The sequence below is a fragment of the Hyla sarda genome, unplaced genomic scaffold (assembly GCF_029499605.1).
Source record: "Hyla sarda isolate aHylSar1 unplaced genomic scaffold, aHylSar1.hap1 scaffold_651, whole genome shotgun sequence".
Lineage (NCBI taxonomy): Eukaryota > Metazoa > Chordata > Amphibia > Anura > Hylidae > Hyla > Hyla sarda.
In genome coordinates, this window is record NW_026610666.1 from 1 (window position 1) to 13,472 (window position 13,472).

General features: G+C 44.4%; 5 non-coding genes across 5 annotated transcripts; all 5 read left to right on the forward strand.

Moving 5' to 3' along the window:
- Positions 1 to 998: 998 nt before the first annotated feature.
- Positions 999 to 1,189, forward strand: LOC130342490 (U2 spliceosomal RNA). The gene has a single exon (XR_008882128.1). It is a non-coding gene; the product is annotated as a U2 spliceosomal RNA (small nuclear RNA).
- Positions 1,190 to 3,280: 2,091 nt separating this feature from the next.
- On the forward strand, positions 3,281 to 3,471 carry LOC130342513 (U2 spliceosomal RNA). Its single transcript, XR_008882140.1, has one exon. It is a non-coding gene; the product is annotated as a U2 spliceosomal RNA (small nuclear RNA).
- Positions 3,472 to 5,565: 2,094 nt separating this feature from the next.
- Positions 5,566 to 5,756, forward strand: LOC130342526 (U2 spliceosomal RNA). Its single transcript, XR_008882151.1, has one exon. It is a non-coding gene; the product is annotated as a U2 spliceosomal RNA (small nuclear RNA).
- A 2,112-nt stretch (positions 5,757 to 7,868) lies between these two features.
- LOC130342538 (U2 spliceosomal RNA) lies at positions 7,869 to 8,059 on the forward strand. Its single transcript, XR_008882161.1, has one exon. It is a non-coding gene; the product is annotated as a U2 spliceosomal RNA (small nuclear RNA).
- A 2,096-nt stretch (positions 8,060 to 10,155) lies between these two features.
- Positions 10,156 to 10,346, forward strand: LOC130342533 (U2 spliceosomal RNA). The gene has a single exon (XR_008882158.1). It is a non-coding gene; the product is annotated as a U2 spliceosomal RNA (small nuclear RNA).
- Positions 10,347 to 13,472: the final 3,126 nt, after the last annotated feature.

Sequence of the window (13,472 nt, forward strand, 5' to 3'; positions counted from 1 at the left end):
AAAAAAACGTGAAAAAAAAGTAAGAGGAAGAGAAGGGAAAAAAAGGTGGAAATGGGTTTAAAAGTGATTTCGGCGGAGAAATATATATATATATATATATATATATATATATATATATATATATACGCGCACACACACACATATATATAAACGTATTCTCCGTTGAGATATTGCAGCCGCTGCTGTGTCCAGGCCCAGGAGCCTTAGCACTGTGCTGTGATGTCACTCAATACCACTGACATCACTAGGTGTAAACAACATCTCTCCTTTGCTGTGTATGTGACTATGGAGCTGTTTGGTGATGTCGTCTATTATGGCCTTCATAGAAGCAACAGGAGATTGTTGCATCCATCTAGAACCCTCAGAACTACAGTGCTATGATGTCACTCACTTCCACAGGCCTTGCAGAGTGTAAACAACAACAACCCAGCTTTGTTGTGTATGTAACCATAGGGATTTGTGATGTCACCTAGAACCTTCACAGCAGCGACAGCTTTATGAGGAGCATCAGCACTGCTCTGCCTGAGCAGAACCATCACCGCCATAGGTTGTCAAATAACCCGGGTTTAACCCACACAGGTAAGTCCAATGGGGTGCAGGCATGTCCTCTATGCTTACAGCTTCCCGTGGGTGTTGGTTTGATACCGTTTGGGGACAGCCAAGGAGGCATCTGCAGGCAACAAAGGTAGGTGTGTGCTTGTGTGTGTGTTTCCTATGCAGATCCTAAGCCCAGTGTCACATGCAAGTAGGAGGAGTAAGAAGGGTTCCTGGCAAATCCGGGTTATGGATTGCATTTAAAAAGGCCCCGTGGGAGTGCAATGGGCCCCTGTCTTGCTGCTTAGCAATAATGGTATGGGTTTAGGTTCTGCTGTGTGTACTGGTGGTTGACTGCCCCCCAGCCCAGAGTGTGCATGGAAAATTGTCTGGCAGCCTCCCTGACAGCAAGCAGTGATAGTGCCCATGAAGGGCACCTTGTTGGGCCCGCCCCTTTCACGGTTATCGCTTCTCGGCCTTTTGGCTAAGATCAAGTGTAGTATCTGTTCTTATCAGTTTAATATCTGATACGTCCCCTATCTGGGGACCATATATTAAATGGATTTTTGAGAACGGGGGCCGATTTCGAAGCTTGCTTCCGTCGCCCTATGCATTGACCCGATATGGCAGTATCTTCGGGTACAGTGCACCACCCCCTTACAGGGTTAAAAAGAAAGATTCCTACTTTCATTGCTACCTGCTTGCTGGCTAGCCAGCTAGCCAGCCCTGTGGGCCTTGCTGCTGCTGCAGCCAAAAAACAAAAGGTGGTGCTGCTGCTGCTCTGCTGCTTCTGCTTCTGCTTGTGTCTGGCCGCTGTTGGAGCGTCCAGGCACAGGACTTCTGCTGCTGCTGACTAAATGGCCTCCTTAATTGGATCATTTGAGTAGCCAGCACACCTGTGCAGGTAGGGCATGACATGATAGGCAGCTGCCTTGATAGCGGGTGGGTGCTGAATGTTCCTAATTGACAAAATAAGATTAATGCTTATGAAGAAATATAAAATCTCATCCCTTCCCCAATATCGCGCCACACCCCTACCCCTTAATTCCCTGGTTGAACTTGATGGACATATGTCTTTTTTCGACCGTACTAACTATGTAACTATGTAACATAACATGGGGGGGGGGGGGGGTCTCCTGGCTGTTCACACAGGTGTGTCATTGCTGTACATTGACCATGCATTGCTTCTGTGGTATTGCAAAGGCAAAGACAAATGCTTCCAGCCATCCATTGCACTAATGGATTGGTCATCAGCTGGCTGTCTATGTCCCGCATCAATATAGACCAAAGTACAGAGGGTTAGGCTATGCTATTGTGCACCTACCTGATGCATCAGAAGGTGCGAGGCCCTTGCTAAATTCTGTGCACAGACTTTGAGATCTATACTTTAGACTGTATCTAAACCTGCTCCAACATGGACTGACATTCTGGCCTACTTTCAGCCGATGCGACTTGTCTGTCGCTGAACAGTCGCTTTTTATGTATTCAGCACCTATGTATAATGTTGTAAAAATGCTCTAGAAGCTAAAGTCGCAGAAATGTCACACATATTTGGCCTGCAACTTTCTGTGCGACAAATTCAGACAGGAAAAATCAGTATAAATCCTTAGAAAATTATCCCCCAGTGTCTCCATCTGCTGGCGGTATTGAATAAGCATTGCTGCACTGATGGGGTATGCATTAGACGAAAAAAAAGAAGAAAAAGAAGAATAATACGCCCAGAAAAGAGGCGAAAAGGAGAAAAACGTAAAAAAACGTGAAAAAAAAGTAAGAGGAAGAGAAGGGAAAAAAAGGTGGAAATGGGTTTAAAAGTGATTTCGGCGGAGAAATATATATATATATATATATATATATATATATATATATATATATACGCGCACACACACACATATATATAAACGTATTCTCCGTTGAGATATTGCAGCCGCTGCTGTGTCCAGGCCCAGGAGCCTTAGCACTGTGCTGTGATGTCACTCAATACCACTGACATCACTAGGTGTAAACAACATCTCTCCTTTGCTGTGTATGTGACTATGGAGCTGTTTGGTGATGTCGTCTATTATGGCCTTCATAGAAGCAACAGGAGATTGTTGCATCCATCTAGAACCCTCAGAACTACAGTGCTATGATGTCACTCACTTCCACAGGCCTTGCAGAGTGTAAACAACAACAACCCAGCTTTGTTGTGTATGTAACCATAGGGATTTGTGATGTCACCTAGAACCTTCACAGCAGCGACAGCTTTATGAGGAGCATCAGCACTGCTCTGCCTGAGCAGAACCATCACCGCCATAGGTTGTCAAATAACCCGGGTTTAACCCACACAGGTAAGTCCAATGGGGTGCAGGCATGTCCTCTATGCTTACAGCTTCCCGTGGGTGTTGGTTTGATACCGTTTGGGGACAGCCAAGGAGGCATCTGCAGGCAACAAAGGTAGGTGTGTGCTTGTGTGTGTGTTTCCTATGCAGATCCTAAGCCCAGTGTCACATGCAAGTAGGAGGAGTAAGAAGGGTTCCTGGCAAATCCGGGTTATGGATTGCATTTAAAAAGGCCCCGTGGGAGTGCAATGGGCCCCTGTCTTGCTGCTTAGCAATAATGGTATGGGTTTAGGTTCTGCTGTGTGTACTGGTGGTTGACTGCCCCCCAGCCCAGAGTGTGCATGGAAAATTGTCTGGCAGCCTCCCTGACAGCAAGCAGTGATAGTGCCCATGAAGGGCACCTTGTTGGGCCCGCCCCTTTCACGGTTATCGCTTCTCGGCCTTTTGGCTAAGATCAAGTGTAGTATCTGTTCTTATCAGTTTAATATCTGATACGTCCCCTATCTGGGGACCATATATTAAATGGATTTTTGAGAACGGGGGCCGATTTCGAAGCTTGCTTCCGTCGCCCTATGCATTGACCCGATATGGCAGTATCTTCGGGTACAGTGCACCACCCCCTTACAGGGTTAAAAAGAAAGATTCCTACTTTCATTGCTACCTGCTTGCTGGCTAGCCAGCTAGCCAGCCCTGTGGGCCTTGCTGCTGCTGCAGCCAAAAAACAAAAGGTGGTGCTGCTGCTACTTCTGCTGCTTCTGCTTCTGCTTGTGTCTGGCCGCTGTTGGAGCGTCCAGGCACAGGACTTCTGCTGCTGCTGACTAAATGGCCTCCTTAATTGGATCATTTGAGTAGCCAGCACACCTGTGCAGGTAGGGCATGACATGATAGGCAGCTGCCTTGATAGCGGGTGGGTGCTGAATGTTCCTAATTGACAAAATAAGATTAATGCTTATGAAGAAATATAAAATCTCATCCCTTCCCCAATATCGCGCCACACCCCTACCCCTTAATTCCCTGGTTGAACTTGATGGACATATGTCTTTTTTCGACCGTACTAACTATGTAACTATGTAACATAACATGGGGGGGGGGGGGTCTCCTGGCTGTTCACACAGGTGTGTCATTGCTGTACATTGACCATGCATTGCTTCTGTGGTATTTCAAAGGCAAAGACAAATGCTTCCAGCCATCCATTGCACTAATGGATTGGTCATCAGCTGGCTGTCTATGTCCCGCATCAATATAGACCAAAGTACAGAGGGTTAGGCTATGCTATTGTGCACCTACCTGATGCATCAGAAGGTGCGAGGCCCTTGCTAAATTCTGTGCACAGACTTTGAGATCTATACTTTAGACTGTATCTAAACCTGCTCCAACATGGACTGACATTCTGGCCTACTTTCAGCCGATGCGACTTGTCTGTCGCTGAACAGTCGCTTTTTATGTATTCAGCACCTATGTATAATGTTGTAAAAATGCTCTAGAAGCTAAAGTCGCAGAAATGTCACACATATTTGGCCTGCAACTTTCTGTGCGACAAATTCAGACAGGAAAAATCAGTATAAATCCTTAGAAAATTATCCCCCAGTGTCTCCATCTGCTGGCGGTATTGAATAAGCATTGCTGCACTGATGGGGTATGCATTAGACGAAAAAAAAGAAGAAAAAGAAGAATAATACGCCCAGAAAAGAGGCGAAAAGGAGAAAAACGTAAAAAAACGTGAAAAAAAAGTAAGAGGAAGAGAAGGGAAAAAAAGGTGGAAATGGGTTTAAAAGTGATTTCGGCGGAGAAATATATATATATATATATATATATATATATATATATATATATATATACGCGCACACACACACACATATATATAAACGTATTCTCCGTTGAGATATTGCAGCCGCTGCTGTGTCCAGGCCCAGGAGCCTTAGCACTGTGCTGTGATGTCACTCAATACCACTGACATCACTAGGTGTAAACAACATCTCTCCTTTGCTGTGTATGTGACTATGGAGCTGTTTGGTGATGTCGTCTATTATGGCCTTCATAGAAGCAACAGGAGATTGTTGCATCCATCTAGAACCCTCAGAACTACAGTGCTATGATGTCACTCACTTCCACAGGCCTTGCAGAGTGTAAACAACAACAACCCAGCTTTGTTGTGTATGTAACCATAGGGATTTGTGATGTCACCTAGAACCTTCACAGCAGCGACAGCTTTATGAGGAGCATCAGCACTGCTCTGCCTGAGCAGAACCATCACCGCCATAGGTTGTCAAATAACCCGGGTTTAACCCACACAGGTAAGTCCAATGGGGTGCAGGCATGTCCTCTATGCTTACAGCTTCCCGTGGGTGTTGGTTTGATACCGTTTGGGGACAGCCAAGGAGGCATCTGCAGGCAACAAAGGTAGGTGTGTGCTTGTGTGTGTGTTTCCTATGCAGATCCTAAGCCCAGTGTCACATGCAAGTAGGAGGAGTAAGAAGGGTTCCTGGCAAATCCGGGTTATGGATTGCATTTAAAAAGGCCCCGTGGGAGTGCAATGGGCCCCTGTCTTGCTGCTTAGCAATAATGGTATGGGTTTAGGTTCTGCTGTGTGTACTGGTGGTTGACTGCCCCCCAGCCCAGAGTGTGCATGGAAAATTGTCTGGCAGCCTCCCTGACAGCAAGCAGTGATAGTGCCCATGAAGGGCACCTTGTTGGGCCCGCCCCTTTCACGGTTATCGCTTCTCGGCCTTTTGGCTAAGATCAAGTGTAGTATCTGTTCTTATCAGTTTAATATCTGATACGTCCCCTATCTGGGGACCATATATTAAATGGATTTTTGAGAACGGGGGCCGATTTCGAAGCTTGCTTCCGTCGCCCTATGCATTGACCCGATATGGCAGTATCTTCGGGTACAGTGCACCACCCCCTTACAGGGTTAAAAAGAAAGATTCCTACTTTCATTGCTACCTGCTTGCTGGCTAGCCAGCTAGCCAGCCCTGTGGGCCTTGCTGCTGCTGCAGCCAAAAAACAAAAGGTGGTGCTGCTGCTGCTTCTGCTGCTTCTGCTGCTTCTGCTTCTGCTTGTGTCTGGCCGCTGTTGGAGCGTCCAGGCACAGGACTTCTGCTGCTGCTGACTAAATGGCCTCCTTAATTGGATCATTTGAGTAGCCAGCACACCTGTGCAGGTAGGGCATGACATAATAGGCAGCTGCCTTGATAGCGGGTGGGTGCTGAATGTTCCTAATTGACAAAATAAGATTAATGCTTATGAAGAAATATAAAATCTCATCCCTTCCCCAATATCGCGCCACACCCCTACCCCTTAATTCCCTGGTTGAACTTGATGGACATATGTCTTTTTTCGACCGTACTAACTATGTAACTATGTAACATAACATGGGGGGGGGGGGGGGGGGTCTCCTGGCTGTTCACACAGGTGTGTCATTGCTGTACATTGACCATGCATTGCTTCTGTGGTATTGCAAAGGCAAAGACAAATGCTTCCAGCCATCCATTGCACTAATGGATTGGTCATCAGCTGGCTGTCTATGTCCCGCATCAATATAGACCAAAGTACAGAGGGTTAGGCTATGCTATTGTGCACCTACCTGATGCATCAGAAGGTGCGAGGCCCTTGCTAAATTCTGTGCACAGACTTTGAGATCTATACTTTAGACTGTATCTAAACCTGCTCCAACATGGACTGACATTCTGGCCTACTTTCAGCCGATGCGACTTGTCTGTCGCTGAACAGTCGCTTTTTATGTATTCAGCACCTATGTATAATGTTGTAAAAATGCTCTAGAAGCTAAAGTCGCAGAAATGTCACACATATTTGGCCTGCAACTTTCTGTGCGACAAATTCAGACAGGAAAAATCAGTATAAATCCTTAGAAAATTATCCCCCAGTGTCTCCATCTGCTGGCGGTATTGAATAAGCATTGCTGCACTGATGGGGTATGCATTAGACGAAAAAAAAGAAGAAAAAGAAGAATAATACGCCCAGAAAAGAGGCGAAAAGGAGAAAAACGTAAAAAAACGTGAAAAAAAAGTAAGAGGAAGAGAAGGGAAAAAAAGGTGGAAATGGGTTTAAAAGTGATTTCGGCGGAGAAATATATATATATATATATATATATATATATATATATATATATATATATATATACGCGCACACACACACATATATATAAACGTATTCTCCGTTGAGATATTGCAGCCGCTGCTGTGTCCAGGCCCAGGAGCCTTAGCACTGTGCTGTGATGTCACTCAATACCACTGACATCACTAGGTGTAAACAACATCTCTCCTTTGCTGTGTATGTGACTATGGAGCTGTTTGGTGATGTCGTCTATTATGGCCTTCATAGAAGCAACAGGAGATTGTTGCATCCATCTAGAACCCTCAGAACTACAGTGCTATGATGTCACTCACTTCCACAGGCCTTGCAGAGTGTAAACAACAACAACCCAGCTTTGTTGTGTATGTAACCATAGGGATTTGTGATGTCACCTAGAACCTTCACAGCAGCGACAGCTTTATGAGGAGCATCAGCACTGCTCTGCCTGAGCAGAACCATCACCGCCATAGGTTGTCAAATAACCCGGGTTTAACCCACACAGGTAAGTCCAATGGGGTGCAGGCATGTCCTCTATGCTTACAGCTTCCCGTGGGTGTTGGTTTGATACCGTTTGGGGACAGCCAAGGAGGCATCTGCAGGCAACAAAGGTAGGTGTGTGCTTGTGTGTGTGTTTCCTATGCAGATCCTAAGCCCAGTGTCACATGCAAGTAGGAGGAGTAAGAAGGGTTCCTGGCAAATCCGGGTTATGGATTGCATTTAAAAAGGCCCCGTGGGAGTGCAATGGGCCCCTGTCTTGCTGCTTAGCAATAATGGTATGGGTTTAGGTTCTGCTGTGTGTACTGGTGGTTGACTGCCCCCCAGCCCAGAGTGTGCATGGAAAATTGTCTGGCAGCCTCCCTGACAGCAAGCAGTGATAGTGCCCATGAAGGGCACCTTGTTGGGCCCGCCCCTTTCACGGTTATCGCTTCTCGGCCTTTTGGCTAAGATCAAGTGTAGTATCTGTTCTTATCAGTTTAATATCTGATACGTCCCCTATCTGGGGACCATATATTAAATGGATTTTTGAGAACGGGGGCCGATTTCGAAGCTTGCTTCCGTCGCCCTATGCATTGACCCGATATGGCAGTATCTTCGGGTACAGTGCACCACCCCCTTACAGGGTTAAAAAGAAAGATTCCTACTTTCATTGCTACCTGCTTGCTGGCTAGCCAGCTAGCCAGCCCTGTGGGCCTTGCTGCTGCTGCAGCCAAAAAACAAAAGGTGGTGCTGCTGCTGCTTCTGCTGCTTCTGCTTCTGCTTGTGTCTGGCCGCTGTTGGAGCGTCCAGGCACAGGACTTCTGCTGCTGCTGACTAAATGGCCTCCTTAATTGGATCATTTGAGTAGCCAGCACACCTGTGCAGGTAGGGCATGACATGATAGGCAGCTGCCTTGATAGCGGGTGGGTGCTGAATGTTCCTAATTGACAAAATAAGATTAATGCTTATGAAGAAATATAAAATCTCATCCCTTCCCCAATATCGCGCCACACCCCTACCCCTTAATTCCCTGGTTGAACTTGATGGACATATGTCTTTTTTCGACCGTACTAACTATGTAACTATGTAACATAACATGGGGGGGGGGGGGGGTCTCCTGGCTGTTCACACAGGTGTGTCATTGCTGTACATTGACCATGCATTGCTTCTGTGGTATTGCAAAGGCAAAGACAAATGCTTCCAGCCATCCATTGCACTAATGGATTGGTCATCAGCTGGCTGTCTATGTCCCGCATCAATATAGACCAAAGTACAGAGGGTTAGGCTATGCTATTGTGCACCTACCTGATGCATCAGAAGGTGCGAGGCCCTTGCTAAATTCTGTGCACAGACTTTGAGATCTATACTTTAGACTGTATCTAAACCTGCTCCAACATGGACTGACATTCTGGCCTACTTTCAGCCGATGCGACTTGTCTGTCGCTGAACAGTCGCTTTTTATGTATTCAGCACCTATGTATAATGTTGTAAAAATGCTCTAGAAGCTAAAGTCGCAGAAATGTCACACATATTTGGCCTGCAACTTTCTGTGCGACAAATTCAGACAGGAAAAATCAGTGTAAATCCTTAGAAAATTATCCCCCAGTGTCTCCATCTGCTGGCGGTATTGAATAAGCATTGCTGCACTGATGGGGTATGCATTAGACGAAAAAAAAGAAGAAAAAGAAGAATAATACGCCCAGAAAAGAGGCGAAAAGGAGAAAAACGTAAAAAAACGTGAAAAAAAAGTAAGAGGAAGAGAAGGGAAAAAAAGGTGGAAATGGGTTTAAAAGTGATTTCGGCGGAGAAATATATATATATATATATATATATATATATATATATATATATATATATACGCGCACACACACACATATATATAAACGTATTCTCCGTTGAGATATTGCAGCCGCTGCTGTGTCCAGGCCCAGGAGCCTTAGCACTGTGCTGTGATGTCACTCAATACCACTGACATCACTAGGTGTAAACAACATCTCTCCTTTGCTGTGTATGTGACTATGGAGCTGTTTGGTGATGTCGTCTATTATGGCCTTCATAGAAGCAACAGGAGATTGTTGCATCCATCTAGAACCCTCAGAACTACAGTGCTATGATGTCACTCACTTCCACAGGCCTTGCAGAGTGTAAACAACAACAACCCAGCTTTGTTGTGTATGTAACCATAGGGATTTGTGATGTCACCTAGAACCTTCACAGCAGCGACAGCTTTATGAGGAGCATCAGCACTGCTCTGCCTGAGCAGAACCATCACCGCCATAGGTTGTCAAATAACCCGGGTTTAACCCACACAGGTAAGTCCAATGGGGTGCAGGCATGTCCTCTATGCTTACAGCTTCCCGTGGGTGTTGGTTTGATACTGTTTGGGGACAGCCAAGGAGGCATCTGCAGGCAACAAAGGTAGGTGTGTGCTTGTGTGTGTGTTTCCTATGCAGATCCTAAGCCCAGTGTCACATGCAAGTAGGAGGAGTAAGAAGGGTTCCTGGCAAATCCGGGTTATGGATTGCATTTAAAAAGGCCCCGTGGGAGTGCAATGGGCCCCTGTCTTGCTGCTTAGCAATAATGGTATGGGTTTAGGTTCTGCTGTGTGTACTGGTGGTTGACTGCCCCCCAGCCCAGAGTGTGCATGGAAAATTGTCTGGCAGCCTCCCTGACAGCAAGCAGTGATAGTGCCCATGAAGGGCACCTTGTTGGGCCCGCCCCTTTCACGGTTATCGCTTCTCGGCCTTTTGGCTAAGATCAAGTGTAGTATCTGTTCTTATCAGTTTTATATCTGATACGTCCCCTATCTGGGGACCATATATTAAATGGATTTTTGAGAACGGGGGCCGATTTCGAAGCTTGCTTCCGTCGCCCTATGCATTGACCCGATATGGCAGTATCTTCGGGTACAGTGCACCACCCCCTTACAGGGTTAAAAAGAAAGATTCCTACTTTCATTGCTACCTGCTTGCTGGCTAGCCAGCTAGCCAGCCCTGTGGGCCTTGCTGCTGCTGCAGCCAAAAAACAAAAGGTGGTGCTGCTGCTGCTTCTGCTGCTTCTGCTTGTGTCTGGAATACTTGTGAGAAAAAAGACCAATGGATCCAGGCGCTGCTCTATCCAGGTATACACAGGATGCAGGTAAGTGTTCTTAATCAAGCAATTTTATTGAACACAAAACAACAAAAGGATCATGACGCGTTTCATTAATTGCTCCACACGGTTTGTTGTTTATCTCCTTGTGTGTCCATGTGGCCTACAGTACGTGGGTCGTACTACCCAATGCCTCAGGGAGAGGATCAACAAACATCGTAGCAATGCAAATTTAGGGTTCACCTTGCATAGTGTATCTCGGCATCTGCTGACCCACCATCAGTCTGATTTCAGTTGCATGAAACTTCAGGCTATAGAAAATATTGCACTTGATAATTCCCAGAGATTCAGCTTATTGAGAAGGAGAGAGAATTTCTGGATCTTTAAACTCCGTACCCTTGTACCGTCTGGTTTGAATGAGTTGGTGGAGACTGCCTTGTGATATTGCAACATTCAGCGGTTATAACATCTTAATAGCTTTATTTTTCCATTAATTATCATTATTTTTTTTTTTTTTTTAATATTTTTTTTTAATATATTTTTTTTTTTATTTTTTATTTTTTTTTAAATCTTTTAGATATGGGTATATGATTGTGTAGACATACTGGATGGGGACGCCTTTTGTCTAAGTATTTATCATCACATTTTGTTAGTAGCTGTCACAGCGTTGACTCCTTATTTATACTATTTTATTATTAAGATCCAGACTTAATTTTATTAGTATTTTAATGTACATTTATTTTGTGTATTTATATATATCAATTCATTTTTTATGTAATCATGTACTGTTTATAGGGATCATCGCATTTTTTATTAATTATTTTCTATCAATTAATTTATTCTGGCGTGTTAAATAATTTATTATGTGTGTTCAGAAGGTACATTTTAGTTTGTGGTTGTTGCTGTTAGAAACGCCCGATATGGACATCCTAAGGCGTTTTTTTTTTATTATTATTATATTTTTAATTTTTTTTTAATTTTTTTTTTTTTTTTTTTTTTTTTTTTTATTCCCACCCTTTAACATGGGATATTGTGGATTACTTATATCTCTTGCCTTCATTTCATTTATTTATTTTTGTATTTATTTTACCTTTTTCTTCCATAGATGGTGTTGTTCCCTATGTTGTTTACTCACTATGTTGGGCGCTCCGCTGCAAGCCGCGCCCTGTGGACTGTGATTGGTTGTTTTCCGTTCAGAGACGTCTGCTTGGCAACGCGTCCGTGGATACTCCTGTCACTGCTATGCCGGTGCGTGCTGCGAGTGGAGCGCCTTACAATAGACCGATGCCATTGTTTATGTTTATTTTCAGCCACATGGCTATGTTGTTTACCTCGTCAGAGCTCCCGCATGTGTTTGTCACATTGCCGATTCCACCCATGTTATATCACTTAGTACTGTTTATATTGATGTTATATTATCATAATCGAACGCACACCTGTATGTTTTAGACAATAATTATTTTCTGCTGTTTCTACATGTAAATTAAGTTTTTTGTAAGTGGACTGGATGTGACATCACATTCAGCCCACCCCTTCCTGACCTGTACCTCCTCCACCTTGCCATTATATAAAGGGTGCTTGTTGTAGCAGCACCTAGATCATCTGAGGAAGGGGAATTTACCCCGAAACGCGTCATGATCCTTTTGTTGTTTTGTGTTCAATAAAATTGCTTGATTAAGAACACTTACCTGCATCCTGTGTATACCTGGATAGAGCAGCGCCTGCATCCATTGGTCTTTTTTCTCACAAGTATTCCAGTTTCTACAGGGCGTTGACACGCTCCTGTGACCATCAGGCTCGGCAGCTCATCCAACTCTATCTGGTACCCCAATCAAGGGGTGATATGCGCAATTCTTCTACTTTAAGGTGAGCGGCCACCCTGACTTAAGTCCTGGGTGTACATTCAGCATACTTTTTGGTTCCCTCACCTGCCAAGGGTAATACACGAGGCGCTGCCTCCCGGTTGTCTTTTTTGTCTTTATTTCTTCGTAGGTCTTGGCTGTCCAGGAGGACAGACCAATAGGTGCATTTGTGCCCACTACCGGAGCGACTCGTGTAAAATCCATATCTTACACATCTATTTCTGGAGTACACTTCCCTCCAGTGACTGGCATCATGGATCTAAAGGATTCCCGTCTGAACAAAAGATCTACATTCTTCAACTCTATGATCTCCACAGAACCCGTGAGAACGGAAGATCTCCTTTCATCCAATGCATTAACAGGTACGCCTGATGAACTGGCTCGTATGAAATCTCTCTTCTTTGAACTAGAGAAACTTTCCCTTGAGGAAACCCAACATCATTTAGACAGTTCATTTTTAGAGGTATACCTGGCAGAACAGATCATTCCACGTGGACTGAGATTGCGCCCTCTACCTACGTTTGAGGATGATTCCGAGTTCTGTGGATCTTGGGACCATGCACTTAATTTTTGCTCTAACACCATTTTGAAACTTTTGAGAGACAAACGTAACATCTTAGTTGAAAACGTTTCAAATAGGATAGACTCATGTATTTTGTTACTTTCAGCGTATGAACACTTACCAGAGTATGCGTCATGGCTCTCTAGTTTTAAGAGGAAAGTACATAAGTTTGAAGTAGACATTATGCACAAAAAGATAGGCAAACTAAATAGAGATAGGGACGATTATAGGTCCAACAATATCCGTTATTGGTTAAATAACCATACCCATTTAAAACATACAGATAACCAATTATCCTCTGCACAACAATCAGACACCTGCCTGCCTAACACACCGGCATTTTCCAGTCACAAACCCAATTTTACTAGACAGCGCAAAATATCACTTTCCAACCGGAATAAGCAGAATTTGAATACATATCAACATCCACGGACCTTTAAGGCTTCCAATCATCAGGGTAATCAATACCCTAACAAAAGAAAAGCAATAAATCATGTTACTAAGCCGGTTATTCAGTCCAACACTGTCAATAAT